Below are 217 nucleotides of genomic sequence, written 5' to 3'. Positions count from 1 at the left end.
TGGCTCACTCCACACACACGCACGCACACACACGCACGCACGCACGCACGCACGCACGCACGCACACACACACACACGCACACACATGTTGGGTTTCCATGTTTTATGGGGACATTCCATAGACGCAATGGTTTTTATACTGTACAAACTGTATATCATATTCCCTACCCCTAACCCACCCCCTAAACCTAACAATCACAAAAAAAAATCTGCTCTT

The sequence above is a fragment of the Triplophysa rosa genome, linkage group LG2, assembly GCF_024868665.1.
Source record: "Triplophysa rosa linkage group LG2, Trosa_1v2, whole genome shotgun sequence".
Classification (NCBI taxonomy): Eukaryota; Metazoa; Chordata; class Actinopteri; order Cypriniformes; family Nemacheilidae; genus Triplophysa; species Triplophysa rosa.
The sequence above is the reverse complement of the archived record's forward strand: the minus strand, read 5'-3'. Positions refer to the sequence as shown.